Source organism: Phacochoerus africanus, chromosome 8, assembly GCF_016906955.1.
Source record: "Phacochoerus africanus isolate WHEZ1 chromosome 8, ROS_Pafr_v1, whole genome shotgun sequence".
NCBI classification, from domain to species: Eukaryota; Metazoa; Chordata; class Mammalia; order Artiodactyla; family Suidae; genus Phacochoerus; species Phacochoerus africanus.
Window position 1 is genome coordinate 8,408,486 of NC_062551.1, and position 20,715 is coordinate 8,429,200.

Consider the following 20,715-nt stretch of genomic DNA (forward strand, 5'->3'; position numbering starts at 1 on the left):
AAACACGAATGTGGAAGGGTGGTCAGAGGACAAAGATCCAGGGCGAGCTCTTGGAGTGCCGTTAAAGGAGACAGACTGTGGGTCACACTGACGTCGGTTTTTCAACTTACGGAGCACGTGACATTCCCAACAGCTTACCCTACACTCTGGTGTGGAAAGACCGACACAACTTGTCTCGAAAATACTTTGTCGTATAAGCATCCGCAGATATATATTACCCTTCAGCCTCTACATCGATCAGGGTTCTCCAGAGAAACAGACCCAATCGGATATGTATTAATCCTATTGGATATCTATCTATGAGTCTCTGTACCTGGGTATGTATGTATGTTTGTATGTATCTGTCTGTCTGTTGTCTGTCTATCTATCTATCTAATAAGCTGCAAGCTGGGGAGCAGGAAAGCTAGTGGTAGGATTCAGGGTAAGTCCAAAGGCCAGAGAAACCAGAGAGCCAGTTGTGTAGCCCCCAGTCCAAGGGGACAGTTGAGGTGAAATGTCCCAGCGCAAGCTTCGGGGTGGCAAAAAAAGGAGGCAGCTGTGAGGTTGGGGGAAGGGGCCAATCCTTCTTTCCTCGCCTTTTGTTCAGTCCAGGCCCTCAATGGACTTGCTGATGCTTCACCCCCGACACTGAGCAGGGCATCTTCTTGACAGAGTCCACAGACTCAAGTGCTATGCTCTTCCAGAAGCATCCTCACACGCAGAAATAACATTTAATCTGAGTACCCCACGGCCAGTCAAGCTGACACACGCGATTAACCCTCCTGGCCTGGTAAGCCCGGTCTTATATCTTTATCTCACAGAGATTATCAGATATTCAGATATGATGTACAAGGGTGGAGATCAAAGCAGTTTGTGTATTACCGAGAAATTGAAAAGTATTATCAAGTCCCCAAACAAGCAAAAGAATGAAATATATTCTTTTATGATCACAGCATTAAGGTTTATGTGGCCGGTAAAGACCTGCTTTCAAAGAGTGCTTGATGGACCAGGGAAAGTGTGGCTGGTAGATTAGGAAAAGTTGGTGAATACAGGTAGGTTCCATCTGATTCCATCTCTGTTAAAAATACCCTTCAGGCATACAGTCACATATCGGTGTATGTATCTTGGTGTATTTATAACCAAAAAAACACCTTAGAGGAAAGCCCTGGTAACAACTACTGTTTCTAAGTCGTTAGCTCTCCTTCACTGTCTCTTTCTACCCTCCCAAGTTTCTGGACTGAGCAGAAAATGCCGTCTGCATCCGAAAAGGAGGCGGGAGCTCTGATTTCTAAAGCGGCTCCGGACGTGGGAGGTGAGAATCCTGCTCCCTTTGCTTCGGGGCAGCCCTTCTTCAGCACACAGCTGGGTCTCGCCCCGGAGCGGAGGGTCTAGGAAACGCATCGGCCGTGTGGCCTCTGACCTGCAGTGGGCTGTGGCACGTGGGGATCCATGACAGCACCGAGTGACAGCTGTCAGAGGACAGCATGGAGGTTGGTTAGTGTCCCCAGGATGCCGTACAGGCCTGCTGCCCCTTTGGATCTTTGGCGATGCCTCTTTGCCCCACATCGTGACCTTGGATGGCACCGCCACCCCCTCTTCTCTCTGGCCCCACGTCTGTGTTGTCCTGCAGGCTCTGGGCCCGCAAGCCCTCCTCCCCACCCCAAGGTTCTGTGTGAGACGGCAGCCGTGGCCTCTTCCTTCCACTGTCCCGTGCCCCTCATGACCATGCCGGAGGGTCCCAGACAGAGAGTGACCACAGGCCCACCCACCGGGGAGATTTCTCAGGCCGTGCGGACAGGTGGAAAAACACTAGAATTGTAGTCAGCTGACTGTGATTAGAATCTACCTCTCCCGCCCTGACAAGCTGTGTGGGCTGGATTCGGTGTCTCAACTTCTCTGAACTTTAGTTTCTTCACCTGTAATTCAAAGACAATAATACCCAGCTTACCGGCTAACAGTGAGAATGAAAATGAGTCTATGCGCATCAGTCATAGTGAGAGCTGATATTAGTTTTCTCTTGCTGCATAACAAATACCACAAACTTGGAGGCTGGAACCGACGCCTGCCTCTGATGTCACAGTTCTGCTGGTCTGAAGTCTCAGTGGGCTCAGCTGGGTCCTCTGCCGAGGGGCTCGGCGTGCAAGGCCAATGTCGAGGTGCCGCCTCAACCGAACTCTCCATTGGAGGCCCCAGGGAAGACTCTGCTTTCAAGCTCATTCTCATTGCTGACAGAATCCTCTTCCCCGCAGCGGTGGGACCAAGGCCCCCGTTTCTTTGGACTGTCAGGTGGGAACCACTCTGAGTTGCTCAGGAGCCCACGTGTCCTTGTCACATGTCTGCCCCTGCCATCGTCAAGCCGGTGACAGTAGGTCAGATCCTTCTTGGGCTTTGAATCGCTCTGACTTCCCCTTCTGCTTCCAGCTGGAGAAAACCCTCTGCTTTCAAAAGACTCATGGAGTTTGGAGAAGGTGGTTCAGGTAAATCACTTGAAACAGTGGCATTTCGTAGATCACAGTTGACTTGGGGACAAATACAGCACAGGATACCTCGAAGGTTCCAAATCAGCTTTCATGGAATAAATGAGTATGGCAATGATTGCATGAATGAATAAGCAGATGGGGAAAAAAAAGATCTACAGTGGAGCTGAGTTCCAATTTTGGAGGGCAGAGGCGATCAGCAAGAGACATCTCCAACAGCGAGGGGACATTGTGATATGAATTCCATCAATCCACACAAAGTGAGGATTCAATTAATACGGCTCCTAAATAAGGTTTCATCCTGCAGCGTGAGAGCACCTAGGGTACATCAACTGAGCCTCGCTTCTCTGCTCGGAACAGCCAGCTCTGAGGCCCCAGGAAGTCTCACTGGCAATTACAGCCAAAGGAGCAAAATTCTGTCTCTAAGCACTTTCCCCCTTCAGCTTCAAATTGCTCTCGAGATCTTTGTGTTTCTCCAACACAGGCTCTGCACTAGCGCCCAGCTCCCTTCCTGCCACAGGAGGGGCATGGAGGTAGATTCTGAATCCCAGCCAGAGTCTGGTGATTCTCCCCCTCAGCTCTCAAATATTTGTCATGTTAGCAGCTTTCTGAGCATCGTTGCACCATTACACCAAGCAGCTCCGATACCCATCGAACAACTCAGGTACCAAAGAGACAGAACAAGGAGAAAACTTGGTGGCTCATGGGCAGCAGCGTCTTGGTAAATTTGCAAGCACTCCTGGCTTCCAGACCTCCTCCAAAGGGTTTTTATAACTTCCTGCAAATGCTTGAGCATTGGATTTTAATTAAACATTTAATATGCTTCATGCAAATGTATTGATTCTGCCAGGGGGGCAAAAGATGAATCTTATATTTGGTTATCTCCTGCTAAGAATAAGAAGACTCGTGTCTTCCCGGGGGGGTTCCTAATGGAGCCTCCAGTTGCGTCCCACCAAGTTTGAACAGCACAGCAGGAGCTGGGGAGCATCCTGGTTTGGAAAGTCACTGGCTCAGAGCAATTATGTTAATTTCAGCTTCTCAGACTCAGTCCTAAGACTTAGAGTGGAGGGAGGTACAAGCTGTCGAAATTAACAGGAAGCACTTATAAATGGACCCCCCCGTTTATCCTAGGGTCTCCTGTAACCATCTCTTACTCCTTCCTGTTACTCTAAAGTTCAAGTGTCTGAAAAGGATGATGCAAACTCCCCAGAAAAATACTTTGTGGAACTGGCTCAAGGGACAAGATCATACCTCCCGCCTGCCCCAGGGTGGTTAGGATTCCATTAAGTTGATATTTATTGACCAAAATTCTGGAAGAATGAGCAGTCTGGCAAATGAGATAGTCTCATTTACTTCAGATCACTCATAAACTCTTTTTTGGTTGATGTTGGCTGCGTCCACAGCATACAGGAGTTTCAGGGCCAGGGATCAAACCAGCACCACAGCAGTGACCCAAGCCACAGCAATGACAAAGCCGGGTCCCAAATGCACTGAGCCACCAGGGAACTCTCACAGACTCTTGATTTCCAACCTTATGACTCAGATTTCTTCCATATTCACATAGGTCTCCTTCCTGCCTTATGAAAGGGGACTTAGGTAAAACTCTTTGTCTGGTAAGTAGGGTTTGGAGAATGCACGTGGCTCTTCTCATCTGCAGTATTCACTGAGCAAGACAATAGATATAAGCAGTGGTTCTCAACTGGACAGTTTTGTCCCCCATGGGACTTGGCAATGTCTGGGGATATTTTTGGTTGTTACAACTGGGGGGGAGGGGTGTTGAGGGGCAGGGGTCGCTATTGGCATCCAGTGTATGGAAGCCAAGGATGCTGAAATGTTTTAGAGCACACAGGATAACCTCCTCGGCTAATAATTATCCAGCCCCGAATATCAATAGTGCTGTGGTTGAGAAGCTCTTATAGAGAGGTTAAAAAAAAAAGTCTGCAAATACAAGTTGATGTATTAGATGATTGACTCGAAGGAGACAGTTAAAACAAACACATAAAAAGCCTTTGATATGAGAATCTGGTGGGGAGTCTGCCGTCAGCCAGCTGTGTGGCCTTGAGCAAGTTCGTATTTTGGATATACTGAATTCGATGTATCTCCTCATTCGTTCAGGCAGCCTTGCGAGGAACGGCATGTTCTAATCTAAGCAGAGGGAACGGAATACGTGGGGGCACAGAGGCTCAGGCCAGGAGAGGGTCAGCGTCCGAGGTGGGGCGGGGTGATGGGGGAGCCGTCCATAAGAGGAAAGGAAGAGCAGGGAGAAGCTTGCGGATCCTAGCGGGGAGCCGTGCATTTATCTGGGTGCGAACCACTTGGGCAGTGAGCACTGGGACCCAGCTCCGGCTTTCTTATCAGCTGCCTGGACCATACCTTTTCCCTCTGGCTCCCTAGACAGGCTCTAAAGGGATCTGTTGGATGAGAGGCTTTGCTCCCGGCTGCTGACGGGAGGGAGGAGGCTACACTGAGGGCAGAGAGGACACTCCAGGGGCTGTTGTGTGGTCCCAAGAAAAGAAGATGGGGACAACGGTAGACAGTGGGGCGGTTGCTCAGATGGTGAAACATTGTATTGCCATGTGATGCAGCCATTCCACTCTTTAGGTATCTACCCAAGAGAAATGAAAGCAGGTATCCAGCCAACATCTTGTACACAGTTGCTCATGGCAGTACCATGTGCAGTGGCCAAAAGTTGGACACAACCCAGTGCCTATCAGCTGATGGATGGAGAAACAAAACATGGTCCATCCGCGCAGTGGAATAGTCCTCGGCCCTAAAAAGGGATGAAATGCTAACACGTGCTACAACATGGGTGGACTTTGAAAACATTAAGCTAAGTAAAAGAAGCTAGACAAAAAGGACCCTGTTTTGTATGATTCCTTTTATATGAACTGTCCCCAGAACTGGCAGATATATAGAGGCAGGAAATAGATTGGTGGTTGCTGGGAAGAAAGGGGACAGAGACCACTGATGGGCGGATGGTGACGAAAATGCCCTGGGATGAGAGAGTGGGTGATGGTGGCACAACCTTGTGACTATTTTTTTAAAAACGCTGGGTTGTACGCTCCCAGGGCATTGTATGGTAGCTGAATTATATCTCAGTAAAGCTGTTTTTTTTTTTTTTTTAAAAACGGTGGCGAAGGCCCAAAGATGGGAGAGGATGGACTCAGGATGGGATTCCCTAGACTTTGGATCCTGATGGCATTTGAGGAGAGGGAAAGACAGCCTCAGAGGCTGGCTGCCTGGCTTCTCCAGTGGATGCTGTGGCTGCCGCTCTGAACGCTTCCTCACGGTGTCACATGCAGGGGCTCCATGGTGATTTTCCAGAATCTTCCTCTTTCTTCCCACTGCCTTCTGAGGGGGGGAGATGCTTTGAGGGTGGGAATGTGCTCTTGTAGAGAAATCAGACAGCTTTCTTCCTGGCGACCTTTCCAGTCTTGGTTGCCAGCAGGCTTTGACCTTTGACCCATGGGTGCTGAGGGAATGGCATTACAAATGCAGCGGGTTTTTCATGGAAGGGATGTGGTTCATTTTAATGCAGACGGCTTTCCCCAGGTAGCAGTCAGGGTACAGAGAGAGAATTGTGGTGCTTCCTTTACTGAGAATCTTATCTTAGCTTTTCATACACAAGTGTGACTTCTGGTAAAGTCAGAAACAGAAAGAGTGTTCTTTTGTGCTGATGAGAAATGAAGATAGAAAAGAAAAAAAAAGACACAGGAACACATAATTCATTAGCATTAGACATCAAGTTCACGTGTCGTTTTGGGGGGAGGGGTGCCTTTTCATCTGGGTTTCATTATGCCGACATAATGAACACACATGCTTCTTTCTGCCTTCCCAGAGTGTTCTAGGCTGGAGCCGAAGGTGACTTTCCAAATTGGATCCTGAGACAAGGAAATGCCCTCTGGCCCCAGAGGCCACCCAAGAATTAGACTCTCTTGTAGGCACAGCAGTAGCTCGTTTTCAACGTTCTCGAGCTTGCATTCGGATAGTAACCCATATTCTTCCGGGTTATGACCGTGAGAGTCCATGCTGCCCTCAAAGAGCTCACAGGTGTCTGGAGGTGTAGAGAATAGTCACTGATGCAATGGTCTGGGGGTTTGGGGTTAGTAAGTGCAAACTGTCACACTGAGAATAGAAAACCAGAATGGTCCTGCCGTGTAGCACAGGGAGTTAGAACCAATCTCTTGGGATAGAACGGGATGGAAGGTAATATAAGAAAGGGGATGTCATAGATACACATATGACTGGGTCACTTTGCCGCGCAGCAGCAATTGGCCCAACATTGTAACTCAACTCTACTTTAAAAAAAGCAAGTATGGTATGGGGAGCTTCCATGGCTTAGGAGGTAAATACATTCTGAAGATTGACGAAGGGCAGCTCGTCATTAAGATGCAAGTGGTCTTTTCGAGGGGGCCCCCTAAACCATGCACGGGGGCTATTGGGAAGTGAACTAAGCCCCTGGGGTCCCTATTTTTCTTTTCTTACATTCAAACATCAGCCAAAGTCAGCACTAGAATTAAAGGACCTGGTTGAATCTCCTGGAATTTCTCAAGGCTTAGGTGAGACCTCCAGTCCCATCTTTCCAAAGCCAAGTGACTTTGGTGGCTCCCTGCCCTCAGCCAGAGCCCCCAGCCCCCAGCCCCGTCCCCCAGGGGCCCTGGCTTCCCATCAGGGGAGGCAGCGAGGGGGCGGGTGTTGTTTCCCAAGCCTCCACCTCCTCCCACACCCGGTGCGGCTGCCCTCGCCTGCGCCGTCATCCTGGCTGCTTGTGTGGGAGGCTGTTCACCACACGCTGGTCCGAGCCCAGGCTCCTCACCCAGCAAGGCTCCCCCGCCGCCCCCTCGGTGAATTGGCGCCCGGGAGGCTCGGCCGCCCGGGCCTCTGCCTCACAGAGGTGCTCCTTTCCCAGGCCCCGCTGCCCTCACCTCCCTGGCAGGTGGCCCATCCTGGGTGGACCAACAGTGGAGCTGTGATTTTTTTTCTTCCTCCAGCAAAGACAGGGTGGGGGCATCCAGGGAGAACTGGGGCTGCGGGGTCTCTGTGGGCCCCTCCCCGCTTCCTGGCTGCTGGCTCAGAGACCCAGGAGGCGCTGCCAAGCCGTCCCCTCTGAAAAACCAGCTCGTTACCAGCAAACCGAACGCGTTTAAGACCGAAGTCACCGGGCGAGTAAACAAGGAACCCTGCAGACTGTGTCGTCTTCGCAGAGTGACTTTTCCCGTTAGGCTCAGCCTTCAAGCCAGTTAGAACCCGGCTAATGAGTTTGGCGCACGGAACAGCACTTGGGGGAAAAGGTCACTCTGGTATATGATTTTCTTTCTCTCGAAGCCACAGAACTTCCTCCAAGGAACAAGCACTAACCTCCGTTTCTCAGAAGTAAAACAAGCCAAGTCACACATTTCTATGAATTCTTTCAGAAAGCCGACGATTAGTAATAATAGCAGTAGCGGTGTCTATGGATGGAGCACAGGTGCCAGACTCATCCCAGCTCTGGCCCCGCAGTGGAGCCCCCTTGGTGGCCAGGCCCTCTCCATCTCTGGATGCACCGGGAAGAGGAGCCGGGTCATCTCTTGCACAGCGGCCGGGCCAGAGGTCAGGCGAGTCAAGATCTTATCTCGGCCCCGCCGACCCCATCATGGCTCGGGCGAGACTTCTTTCCCAGTGGCAATTCCAAAGCACTGTACGCGAGAGTCATTAGCTGTGACAGTGAGACGTGTTGGTGGACGATGTGAGTGCAGCTGTTTCTGCAACGGGAACGGTACCCCAGCAAGCATCCTGACATCCCTCCCATGTCCCTCCCCAGCTGGAAATAAGAAGGCAACCAACTTTGGGTTGCCATGTGCCAGCCCCTGGGGCCGGGGTACTGCCACATGCTCTGAAGTAGAAACAGCTTTGAAAAATACGGAGGCAGAGATAGACTCGTAGACCTCTAAGGCACAGATCTGTGGTCCTGAGACCCGGCGCTGATATCTTACAGAGAAGAAACTCCCCGGCACATCTTATCCATAGGAGTGAGTTAAGACAAGGTGCAAGGACCCTGACTCCCTTAGGACAGTGAGAAAAGCTCTGGCTCTGCATATGTCATCAGTAATTATTTCCTACCCTCCAAGCGATGCTAGGGTGTGCGGCCTTAATAACTTGAAAACACAGCACAGCGCTCTGACCCTACTCTGCCTGCAAGACAGCCTGAGCTCCGTGATAAGCCCTGGCTTTTTGTCTCCTGTGTCTTTTCCCCTTTCATTAGTTTAGTAGGTTTTTTTCTCTTCCCAACTTCTGTTGCATGGCGTCAGAATTTGTACACAATCTCTATAGCAAGGATTTGGCAGGAAGGGTGCTTCCGGCGTGAGCCTGTCCCTATATTTAAAGAAGTTGGGTGACCAGCTGCTTAGATTTTATTATCATAGCTGGAAAAGGTCAGCACAGGGCAGAACGATGGGGGTAGTCTTCCAGTGGCACCAATAAACCCTGAGCCAAGTTCAAGATGACACACCTTTTAACCTTCAAGAGAATCTTCAGTTCCATCCTGGGCCATTGGTTCTCCCAGAGCAACAGGAAACCAGTGAGAATGAGCCAGTTGAGGCAGACTTCTACCTGCCAGGTGTGTTGCATCACAGTGCAGCTTCAGAAAGGCTCAGTGAGGTTGTCAAGAAGAAATGTTAAGCAGTTCCCATCATGGGGCAGCGAAAACAAATCCAACTAGGAACCATGAGGTTGCGGGTTCAATCCCTGACCTCGCTCCGTGGCTTAAGGACGTGGCATTGCCATGAGCTTCAGTGTAGGTCACAGATGCGGTTCGGACCTGGCATTGCTGTGGCTGTGGTGTAGGCCAGCAGCTGTAGCTCTGATTCAGCCCCTAGCCTGGGAACCTCCGTATGCTGCGGGTGCAGCCCTAAAAAGCAAAAAAAAAAAAAAAAAAGTTTACTCTTCCTCAAGTGAAAGTAAATAATCACGTGGAAATATATAAAGTACATTTTCCTGGAGAGATGAACAGATAGCTACCAGTGAGGGGAAAATAATATTCTCTGACATTTTCTATTCTGAAAAGCAAAACCACACAATCTAAGTGCTGGAGGGCAGAGGGCATGTCCACAACAACAGGTTACTTTTCTGGTCAATTTGTTTTCTTACTTAAAGCAGGAAGAAGATAACACCAGTTCTTTTAGTCACCAAGAAGCCATTTCACCTATATTCTAAGGGGCAGGTGTCCTTGTTATGCCTAAGAGGCAAAGCTGTATTTGCACCTAGAAGATACGGCAAAGACGTTCCCCAAACCTGCTGTTGCCTCAGTGGTCTTTCCTATGTCCCCCAGGGCAACTAAAACTAATTTATACTCTGTACATAAAAATGGATGGCTGAATGCACAGGCAGATGGAATGCTCTATGGATGAGTAACAGGATTTTTTTTTTTTAATCCCTTCATTTACCCAACTAACACAAAGCCTGACACAGGACAGGCTTTCAATGAGTAAAGCCCTGTCCCCTCGTGATTTAAATACGGTTCACCTGGTGGCTCCCTTTCAAGACAGGGCCTGGAAGAAACCACAGTCATCTGACATGTTTTGACATTTAATCATCCATCAAAACCTAGGGATTCGGATGTGTCATTGGTGGCTTCCTGCATCACCGAAGCACATGAGTAGGGACATGGACTCACCTGAAGATCCCTGCTCCGCCAAGAGGGTTTCTGAAAATTCTGCCATTGGTAGCCTGAAAACCAAGAGCAGGCTCAAGGCCAGTGAGCGAAGATGTCCCTTGTCTTCCATGTCTGTCACGAGAAAGCCTGAAGAAGACAGCTCCCCCACAGTCTTGTGGGATACCTCCAATCCCTTGGTGGAAGCCCTATCCCTATGGTCCAAATCACCACAAGTCCAGTGTTTGCAAGTGCATGCACCTCAGAGAGTGTATTCATGGAAAGGCGAGGCAAAAGGAACAAAAATAGGACCAAAAAAAAAAAAAGAAAGTCAGGTGTACATGCTTCATTTTGCAGGGCAATCTGTCCCTCCCGTAGCGCATGTTTCTGTTTGACGCACCTGAGGAGGTGATGGTTTAAGGCAGGGCAATGCCATGGTCACCGCCGGAATCGTCCCATTCTTCCCTTTTCCAGGAGAAAAGGTCCATAAGGTGGGATGTCACTAGGAGTTTATACCTCGAGATGTTTTCTTTCTCTCTTGGCCAAAACCTTTCTAGAAAGTGTCCAGAGTTTCCTACTCTCTTTCTGTGATGGAATCTGAATCTGTTCCACGAGTATGCACGTGGGCACACCTGCAAGTCACGTGCTGGTTGGAGTTAGTTTCTTGAACCAGGACACAGAGATTAAACAGAAGAGCCCTGAGTCTTGATGCCCACAGAACCATGGGGGAAATAAAAGGCAGTTACAAAAGGCCAGCAGGAGAGATTCTTGTGATGGAAGTATTTTTATGTATATATTTGTCTTTTGGGAACTGCACCCATGGCATATGGAGGTTCCCAGGCTAGGGGTCAAATTGAAGCTGTAGCTGCTGGCTACACCGCAGCCACAGCAAGGTGGGAGCTGAGCTGCATCTGTGACTTACACCATAGCTCATGGCAATGCCAGATCCTTTAACCCACTGAGCGAGGCCAGGGATCGAACTCATGTCCTCGTCATACTAGTCTGGTTTGTTACATCGAGTCACAACAGGACCTCCTGAATCTTTTTTTTTTAATTAAAATATAGTTAAGTTATCATGTTGTGCCAGTTTCTGCCATACAGCAAAGTGACGCATTCATACATATATATATACATCCTTTTTCTTATATTATCTTCCATCATGTTCTATCCCAAGAGCTTGGATAGAGTAGTTCCCTGTGCTGGACAGTAGGACCTCATTGCTCATCCATTCTAAATGTGATAGTTAGCATCTAATAACCCCAAACTCCCAGTCCATCCCACTCCCTCCACAAGTCTGTTCTCTATGTCTTTGTGTCTGTTCTGTATCTTTTTTTTTTTTTTTTGCCTTTCCTAGGGCCCCTCCTGCAGCATATGGAGGTTCCCAGGCTAGGGGTCTCATCGGAGCTGTAGCTGCCGACCTACACCAGAGCCACAGCAACGCCAGATCCGAGCCGCGTCTGTGACCTACACACGGCAATGCTGGATCCTTAACCCACTGAGCAAGGCCAGGGATCGGACTTGCAACGTCATGGTTCCTAGTCAGATTCGTTAACCACTGCGCCGTGACGGGAACTCCTATTCTGTATCTTAACTGCGCTGGTGGTGGTCATATATGTCTACACATGTAAGAAAATTGCACTGTATGCCTCTCAACTACCTGTGGGTCTAGAGTTGCCACGAATTTTTAAAAATTAAAAAACATGTCTGTCTAATTACAAGGTACAGTCATAAATGTCATGCCAGCATTAGAGCACAGAGTAGAAAGACACCATCCCAATGGGGTGAGGGAGCAGCGGTCGAAGAAGGTCTCCCAGAGAAGGGGACCTCATCGCAGGTAAATGCAAGGAGGCGGGAAAGCACAGGCAGTGTAGACATTTGCCCCTCCCCCACAAGCTGGCTCGCCCTGCAGTTTTCTGCTACTTCTCCGGGCCGGAGCCTCTTCTTTTAGATCTAAAGGAAGGTCTGTTTTAATCGGTAACAGGCTCCTTCCCCCCCCCCTTCTTTGTAACAGGTTATTTAGTGGTCGAAGAACCTGGGATGCTGGTCTTAGCGTATGGCCCATATCCTGGACGTGAATTCTTTCATCCTCACGGGCTCTGGATCATTTTTCCATCTCCTGTATTTCCTGACCATGGTGGTTTATCACCGTCCTCATCCCTGTGGTTACATTACCACCAGATCATCACCGTGTTGTCAGAAAGGTGAGGGTGGGGGCCCTCAAGAGCTAGCTTCTAGAATGCCTCCAGCATGTACGCTTAGACCAAGCCTTCCCACCCTGGGACATCGAACCTGGACCGCAGGCTCTTGTTGGTGCTCAAGTTTGGGAGGTGATTCCAGGATAAAGAAAGCTGCACGGACTTGTGCAATAGCCAAGAAGGGCGGCCCCTGCAGCTGCATTCAGAGCAGGGAGTTTCTGGAAACAGACCTTTCTGACGGTAAATTCCAATAAAGCCGGTGGGTGTTATATTAATGACTAGACTCTTAGTCACCTCAAGGGAAATGAAATCAGATGACACCAGGACAGTGGAGGGAGGTGAGATATTAGCAATTCTGATTGCAGATGTGAACAGAATCTCTGGGGCATTTTCATAATCGTTTTTATGCTTTGATTCAATGCCTCACGTACTACTGGGCCACAGGGTGGGAGGCCGGGGCGAAGTAAAGAAATTCAAGGTTGTTTCTTTGCCTTAAAACCTACGTCTTGAGAAGGCCAGGAGAAGGGCGACGCTTCCTCCTTAAATAAAACACCACATCTTTACTTCTCAGCTCCCCCGTTGCCATTTTACCCTCAGAAACAACCTGCAAACAGACCGATGCCGATTCGTGTGTCGCAAACACCAGTTTGGCGGTAGTAACAGATTTCACAAATGTCAAAGGCAGTTTTTAAAAAAGGGGGGAAGATTAAGTTCAAAAGCTCTGTATCCCTTGCATCTGACCCTTCACTCTTTTGGCACCTGCCTGTAAAACAGGTCTTTCCCCCCTAAAGCGGCGAAAAAGATAGTCTCAGGGCCCCAGGTTCAGCCTGACAAGTCTAAACACCCACCACCATCGCAAGCCAGAGAGAAATTTCAGCTCACCTGATCTTCCCTCACTCTTTCTTCTCGTGATGCTTTGTTCATCGTGGGTGATTGAAGCAGACACGGGAATGGGAGCATAACAACAGAGTGGCCGTGGCGGAAACAGGGTTCTGAGATCAGAGGTTTCACACCACATGCGTAAAATGATTCACTTGGTCAGCTGATCAACACTTACCCCGTGTCTCCGATGCTCCAGGCTGGTGACAGGTGTTCTTCTTGGGATGGATACAAAAATGGACCACTTACCAATGCCTTCCACGAGGCGACATAGCATATGAGTTGCTCTATGGCGCTCTCCTGCATGACATGACACTGGGCTATGTGATGTGCCCTGCTGGTCTGCTCTTCTACTTTATGTTACATTATAATACATATTCCTTGTCTCTTTGTTTCTTGTTTGTCTCCCTCTCACAATAGGTAATAAGATGGGGGGAGCATGACCTTCGCAGCTGTGCCTGGAGTGGTACCTTGTGACACTCACCAGCACAGGGACCATTCCTGGACCTTAGCTCCTTCTCGACGAAGTGGAAATAAGAGCAGCACACGTCTCCGAGTGCTGGGGTGAAAAGCCAGTGCGTTCAAGCCGAGGGCAAGGCCTGGGTGAGTAGCACGTGTATTTCAGCAGCTAGTAGCATTGTCATTTGGCCACGGGCTCTGTGCTGCGCAGGACGGCTCTTCCCTCACCCTCAGAGACTTCCCCACGTCCCTGCCCACCCTAGTTCCGGGTCTGGGTCAGGCAGCAGATTCATGCCTGTGCCGCAGGGACCAGATCGGCGGTGGGTGGATGACCCAGGCCGATGCAACCCCAGCCATGGCTTGGAGGTGCCCAACTGGGGACTCAGACTGACTCCCGTTGGACCCACTCTGGGGGGATTTAGGGCTGGAGCTGCCACAGCCATCATGTCCCCTGGGGAGCGCTGGCCTGCAGTCCAGGCATGCCAGGTGGACGGACGCCAGTTCCGGCGACACCAGCTGACTCCTGACCCCCTGCCAGGCCTGCACCCAGCTCTGTCCCTGCAGCTTTTGGTCACATGGGCCTCCAGGTTCCCTTTTAGCTTAAGTCAACTTACGGCAAAGTTTTTTCACGTTTTGGAAAAAAACGTGGGTTTTGGAGTTCCCTGGTGGGGTTTTGGAGTTCCCTGGTGGCTCAGTGGGTTAAGGATGCAGCATTGTCACTGCTGTTGGGTGAGTTCAGTCCCTGGCCCGGGAACTTCCACATGCTGCAGGGAAGGCCAAAAAAAGGCGGGGAGCTAATTGGCACACCACATGCCCTGAAGACTGAGCCTCAAAGACGATGCAAAGAACTCGGAGATCACACTACAAGGAAACAGCAGGAGCCCACCTTGAACCCACGGTGCCTGACATCTACTTCATGCACTCCAGACACTCCAGAAGGCTCCAGAAGAGAGGTCGAGATACTCCCCACGGGAGACCCACAAACAAAAGGCAGGAGTCAGGGAGGGATCCTGGAAGCAGTGGCAATTGCATTAGCCACTGGCTTTTAGTGCATGCTTATTAGATGCCAGTCCCTGTGCTCAGGGCCTTGCACAGGACCTGAGCTTGGGGAGTGAGCAAGCTGTGGGCATGTAGAAATGGGGGCAGGGTGGTGATCATGTTTAAAGATTGCAAAAGAGTGTCCGTGTGCCTCGAAGCCCTGGGGAGGCAGCAATGACTCAAAGCTGGAACCGGGCCCGCTTCAGCGGCAGCGGCAGCCAGATTCGGAGCACAGACAGGACACTTTGGTTGCGCCCAGGATTTCAAGGCTTCCCTGTGTTTATCCAGAATTCCACCCCAGCAAGATTTGCCAAGTTCCACCTGGGTTCGAGGACCCGCACATCTCTCCACCCTGCTTCCACCCAGTTCCAGCTCCGGAGGACGTAGGCTAATGGTCGAGCAAGATAACCACCCTGGGAACCGAGGGAGGGGCCCGTTGGACGAGTGAGTGTAAGAACTGCCTTATTGCAACACCGCAGCCAGCCACCCTGCCCCTTTCAAAGGCATATTTTCTGGGACACTTGGCAGGACATTCTGTGTGCCTTGGAACTTCGAAAAATGAGGTGAGGGAGTTCCTATTATGGCTCAACAGGTGAAGGATCCGAGGTTGTTTCTGTGAGGATGTGGGTTCAATCCCTGGCCTTGTTCAGTGGGTTAAGGATCCAGCATCGCCGCAAGCTGTGGTGGAGGTGGCAGACGCGGCTCAGACCCAGTGTTGCCATGGCTGTGGCGTAGGCCTCAGCTGCAGCTCCAACTTGACCCCTAGCCTGGGAACTTCCATATGCTGCAGCTGTGGCCCTTAAAAAAGAAGAACAAAATAAGAAAAAAGAAAAAAAAAGGAGGGGGAGAGGGAAAAAAAAGGAAAGAAAAAAGGCGAGGAATCAGTGTTCGTTCAGTCACGTTCCTTGAATAAGCATTTATTGAGCACCTGCTGTGTGCCATGCACTGCAGGAGATGAAGGAGGTGGGGCGATAACCATCATTCTGGCTTCAAAAGGCTCACAGGGCAGGTGGGGAAGTGATACGGCCCCGGGGGGACCCAAAGGCTGTGAGAGCAGAGACCGGAAACCAGCGTGCACCTGAGCCTCAGGTAAAGCTTTTAAGAGGATACCTGAGACAGGAAGAAGGATCTCGAGTGGCCGGAGACAGGGGCAGAGGGATGCTGGGGAGAGTGGCAGGTGGGCAACAGGCTGCAGAGACTCAAGAGAAACGGAAAGAGCAAGGAACTGTGCCAGATTCAGGGGTACCTACGACCTTAAGGCAGGCTCAGCAAAGATAGAAAACGCTTCCATAGCCCCTAGTCCACATGAGGCCCCATCGATGGAAACGGTGTGTGTAACAAACAGATCCGTCCTTCTCAGCAGCTACCGTGGGGCCGCCTGACGTGTGCCAGGCACGGGGGACACGTGCTCATGGTGATGACAAAAACCCTCTCCACCTTTGACCCCCGAGGAGCCTGGGTGGACCAACTTGCCCAGATCGCACACCTCGGACAGGGCAAGACTCACACCCCGTGCTGGCCTGGGGCCAAAATGCAGCATCTCCTGGCTGGCGTCTCTCCCCAGGGACCGTCAGCAATGCCTGCGCTACTCCCTGCCGCTCTGCCACCAAGGGCTCTCATCATCGTTATCCTAAACCCCCAGCATCCTCTGGCCTGGAGGTGCAGGAGGGGTTTGCCCCCTCCCCCTGCTCTGCCTCCACCCCCACCCCCGCCACGCTGGCTCTGTCATTGGGATCTTGAAGCTCTCCTGACCTCGTCATGATGACCCATCAGGGCTTTACGTCCCGGCATGGCAGCCCCGTCTGTGTCACGGGCTTTGGTCCACGCCCACCTACCCTGTATTCAGCCTCAGAGGGCCGAGAACATTCCCTCCCCGCGGCAGTCCAGATCTGTGTAACTCTGCACGCAGTCCAGTCCAGCTCATTTTCAGCCGGACATAGGAGGTGGAGAAGCCAGGGAGGCTTTGCCGAGGTCAGAGGGTGAGTCAGCAGGCCGTGTCCGGGCCGGCCCACCTCCCCCTCCTGCCAGCGCCCACACGGCTCCAGCCCTGGTCAGCAGCTCTTCACGGAGCTTGGAGTCCCCGTCACCCACTCGAGAGCCCCGAGGATCCTGGGTCGGGTCTGCTGAAGCGGCCAGTACCAAGTTCTCAGGCGGGACAAAGACCCCAGACAGCAGGTCATAAATACACACCCCCTCCCTCCTGCTTTCATCCTCTGCTTTCTCTGCAAGGAGGCGAGACGGGAGCCCAGAAGAGCAGATTCTGCATAGGGTTGCACGTTTAGATTCTTTCAAGACAGACCCTGGGGAGCCAGGAGCAGCTCAAAGGTGGACACTGGCAACTCTGAACTCCTGTGTTCAAGAAAACACCTCGGAGCCGTCCGGCTTCAAAACTGGCATCAGGAAGTGGCAGGCAAGGTGTGATGTCAGCAAGCGAAAACCGGGGAGGAAGGAAGGGATGGCAGAGAGCCTTCCATACGCACACAGAGCCCTTCGGCTGAGGTTTTCTAAGTTACATCTATTTTTTATTAGTCTCTGAGGTCCCACCTTTGGACAACTGCGGTATATTTTGACAGGGCAAAAGTTTACAAAGATCAAGGAAGAGGAAACTTCAAGCAGCTTATCGAAGAGATGCGCCCCCTTTGACAGGGAGCTCTGTCTACACCATAACAAAGGAAAGTTATTTTAGAATTGATTAGAAGGGTGGGCATCGGACATCCCAATGGGGTGATTTAGTTTAAAATTTCCCCGATTGGAGTTCCCATCGTGGCGCAGCGGAAATGAATCCGACTGGGAACCATGGGGTTGCGGTTTCAATCCCTGGCCTTGATCAGTGGGTTAAGGACCCGGCGTTGCTGTGAGCTGTGGTGTAGCTCACAGATGCGGCTCAGATCTGGTGTTGCTGTGGCTGGGGTGTAGGCTGGCAGCGACAGCTCCAATGAGACCCCTAGCCTGGGAACCTCCCTAGACTGTGGGTGCAACCCTAAAAAGACAAAAGACAAAAAAAAATTTACCCCAATTCCCAAAGAGGCCAATTCTAGGGTTTGTTTGTTTGTTTTCAGATTTTGGGGGTATAATTAACAAACGTAAATTGTATATATTTCAGGACTACAGTGTATATTTTGGTAAACGTATACATTGTGAAGTGATCACCACAATCAAGCTAGTTAAGATGTCCTTTACCTCATATGCTTACTATCGGCTGTCGTGTGTGTGTGTGTGTGTGTGTGTGTGAACACTTACGACCCGCCCTGTTAGCAAATTCCAGCATACAGCACAGCTTGGTCACTGTAGCCACTCTGCTGGAGAGTCGATCTCCAGAATTTATTCGTCCTGCATAACCGAAGCGTTGTCCCCTTGGATCTGCATCTCCCCATCTCCTCATGCTTCAGTCCCCGTAACTGCCGTTCTCAGCTCAGTTCGTGCGTGTGACTTGTTAAGATTCTACACATAAGTGGGATCGCTCCGTGTCTGTCTTTCTATGTCTGCCGTATTTTACTTAGTACAGCGCCCTCCAGGTTCACCTGCGTCGTCCCGAATGGCAGGATCTCCTTCTTTTTATCGCTGAATCGTCGTCCACAGTGTGTGTACACCACGGTTTCTCTCTCCACCCCCTGCGGACGGACGCTTAGGTCGTCTCCATACCCTCACGCGTAGAGATAATGCTACCGTAAATACCGGAGAGCAGATACCTCTTTGGGATACTGATGTCATTTCCTGTGGCCGTAGACCCACAAGTGGGCTTGCTGCGTCGTATGGTAGTTCTACTTTTAATTTTTGGAGGCGCCTTCCCGTTCTTTCCGTAGCAGCTGCACCAAGTGACACTCTTGCTCACGAGGTACAAGGGTTCCCCTTTTGGGGCCACATCCTCGGCAAGCCTGGTTATCGCTCCTCTGTTTGACCATAGCCATCCTGAAGGGTGTGAGGCAGTATCTCACTGTGGTTTTGATTTGCATCTCCCTGTTGATTTGGGGATGGTTTAGGCCCACTTGATTTATTGGGTTTTTTTAATTTTCTAAAGGTTTATTGAAGTCCATTGACGATGTTGTGACCATTTCTGCTGCACAACAGAGAGATTCAGTTATACATGGACACACATGTCCTTTAAAATGTCCACTGAGGGACTTGAATAATCCAACGGGTCACTTTGCCTATCGCCTGGGGGTTGGGAGGGGCAGTGTCTCCTGGGGTGCCACAGGTGTCATCAAGAACCCAGGGGGAGCGCACCAGCCATTCAGGGAGCTCCCCTGCAGCCTCACGTGGTAGAAGACCCTTCCCAGGCATAGTCTCTGAGAGCCCCCCATTTTGCAGGTGTGGGGCCTGCTTCAGAGAGGTTAAGTCACCTAAAAAACACATCAGCTTCATTTGCAACTGTCGTAAAGCAGGGAAGCAAATTAAAGCTAGTCAATGGCATATCCTAGATCCAAAGAGGTTCAGACAAGCGAGGAACAGGCCGAATCCAATGAGGGATCCTGCGGGGGGTTGCAGGGTGTCTCGTGCTTGGGTTCAAAAATACAAGCTCGCAAACAGAGGCTGGGGGAAGGGTGAGAAGAAAAGACCCAGGGCCACACAGCATGAGCCACCGGTATTACCTGTCTGCAGGCAGACTGTGGCTCGGGGCGTGGAGGGCAGTGCTTGCCCTGTGATGAGAGGCCCCCACCTGGGGATCCCGGTTCAGCTCCAGGACCTGAACACTTAGAGGCAGGCAGCAAGCAGAGGGCAGAGGCACTTGAAGTGCAGGCACAGGTGGAAATGCCACAGGCCTTGACTGTGTCTAGAAGTGACAAGGAAAGCCAGGGAGAGGCTGTTGTACTGGTGGTCCTCTGCTGCCTGGAGAACCCAGGACTGTAAGGACTCATTCCACGTGGCCTTTTGAGCATATAAAATCAAGCCTTGTGTGGAAGAAAAGAAGAAAGGGATGTGACTTGATGCTAGCCAAAAAAAAAAAAAAAAGAGAGAGGAAAAAAAAAAAAGCTTTCCTGACAGCCTCAGGACTGTAGGAAGACATATGGACAAGGTGGAAGATCAGAAAGGGAGGTAGTGAGCACCCTGTCAGTGGAAGTAATCAAGTTCATACTGTCAGGGGCCATACTGGGACTTTTGTGGGTGCTAGGCACTTCGGGGTCTGTGGACCCCTCTTTCTATAAGAACTTAATTATTTAAAAAAATTTTTTTTATTGTTATTTCCCCAATACAATTTTTTTTTCCTACTGTACAGCATGGTGACCCAGTTATACATACAGATGAGAACTTAATTACTTTGATGACTATTGGTATAATGACAGGTATAATCCAGGCTGGATGATTTTCATTTCTTTAACTCTCATTTTAGAAGAAATGAAAATGTTTCCTGGGCCCCTCACAGTCTCCTGGGCCCCGAGCTGCTGTGCTGAGTGCAGCCGGCCCCGCAGTCAGAGTCACGCGCAAAGCAGATTCCGATCGTACACTGGTTCGGAGGCGAGTAACAGGTCAGCTTTCTAACCTCCCCCTAGTCTGAGATCCTCCAACGTCAATCCTGCCAAAGAACAGAGGAGTGCCCTGCACTGCTCTTCGAGATCCTTCGGGCGGATGTGCTGCAGAGCAGACGTTGGAGAAGTCTGTGCCTACTGCGATTCTGCTCCCTAAGAAAAACACACGCGGACCCAGATAGTCAGGGATGGGAACACCTGAGGCCACAGTTAGGGGACAGGATGGAGATGAGGAAGCGTGGTCCTTTTTTTTTTGACATTCCATTTCTGTCTTGTTCAAATGTTTCTTTTTAACAGGCAGCATGGATCCCTGTTATACAATGACTCAATGAGAATCCCAGCAAAAGATCTAAAAGCTTGCCTTTAATTTTCATTGGGGGTGGCAGGGTTGTGGAGCCCAAGGCGACCGGAACTGTCATGCTGGCTGCTACCATGAGGGTGTCACGGAGCATGTTTAGTGGTCTCAGCGAAGAGAACAACACGTGAGACGTCTCAGCAAAACCCGTCACACAACCAGGAGCAAAGTCATAACATGGGGCCACCAGGAACCTCTCCTCTCGGACCCCGCCATACAGATTCAGAAACACACAGCTTCA

At 50.6% G+C, this 20,715-nt stretch overlaps 1 protein-coding gene across 2 annotated transcripts in view; it reads left to right on the plus strand.

Annotated features, from left to right (window-relative positions):
• MAF (MAF bZIP transcription factor) overlaps nucleotides 1-20,715 on the plus strand; it is a 255,427-nt gene that overhangs the window by 211,652 nt on the left and 23,060 nt on the right. For both annotated transcript variants that reach the window (XR_007136709.1, XR_007136708.1), the window contains exon 4: nucleotides 13,578-13,760. The gene's annotated coding sequence lies outside the window, so the exon portion shown is untranslated. The remainder of the gene's footprint in view (nucleotides 1-13,577; nucleotides 13,761-20,715) is intronic.